Consider the following 825-nt stretch of genomic DNA (forward strand, 5'->3'; position numbering starts at 1 on the left):
CAAGGGAACATTTCATGCAAAGATGGGCTCGATAAAGGACAGAAATGGAATGGACCTAAGAGAAGCAGAAGATATTAAGAAGAGATGGCAAGAATACACAGAAGAACTGTACAAAAAAGATCTTCATGACCCAGATAATCAGGATGGTGTGATCACTGACCTAGAGCCAGACATCCTGGAATGTGAAGTCAAGTGGGCCTTAGAAAGCATCACTACAAACAAAGCTAGTGGAGGTGATGGAATTCCAGTTGAGCTATTTCAAATCGTGAAAGATGATGCTGTGAAAGTGCTGCACTCAATATGCCAGCAAATTTGGAAAACTCAGCAATGGTCATGGGACTGGAAAAGTCAGTTTTCATTCCAATCCCAAAGAATGCTCAAACTACCACACAATTGCACTCATCTCACACGCTAGTAAAGTAATGCTCAAAATTCTCCAAGCCAGGCTTCAGCAATATGTGAACCATGAACTTCCTGATGTTCAAGCTGGTTTTAGAAAAGGCAGAGAAACCAGAGATCAAATTGCCAACATCTGCTGGATCATGGAAAAAGCAAGAGAGTTCCAGAAAAACATCTATTTCTGCTTTATTGACGATGCCAAAGCCTTTGACTGTGTGGATCACAATAAACTGTGGAAAATTGTGAAAGAGATGGGAATACCAGACCACCTGACTTGCCTCTTGAGAAACCTGTATGCAGGTCAGGAAGCAACAGTTAGAACTGGACATGGAACAACAGACTGGTTCCAAATAGGAAAAGGAGTATGTCAAGGCTGTATATTGTCACCCTGCTTATTTAACTTATATGCACAGTACATCATGCTGA

General features: G+C 41.3%; 1 protein-coding gene across 1 annotated transcript in view; it reads right to left on the bottom strand.

The window, feature by feature from the left end:
- TTC16 (tetratricopeptide repeat domain 16) overlaps window positions 1-825 on the bottom strand; it is a 15,687-nt gene that overhangs the window by 6,137 nt on the left and 8,725 nt on the right. The window lies entirely within an intron of this gene.

Source organism: Bison bison, unplaced genomic scaffold, assembly GCF_000754665.1.
Source record: "Bison bison bison isolate TAMUID 2011002044 unplaced genomic scaffold, Bison_UMD1.0 scf7180017864375, whole genome shotgun sequence".
NCBI lineage: Eukaryota > Metazoa > Chordata > Mammalia > Artiodactyla > Bovidae > Bison > Bison bison.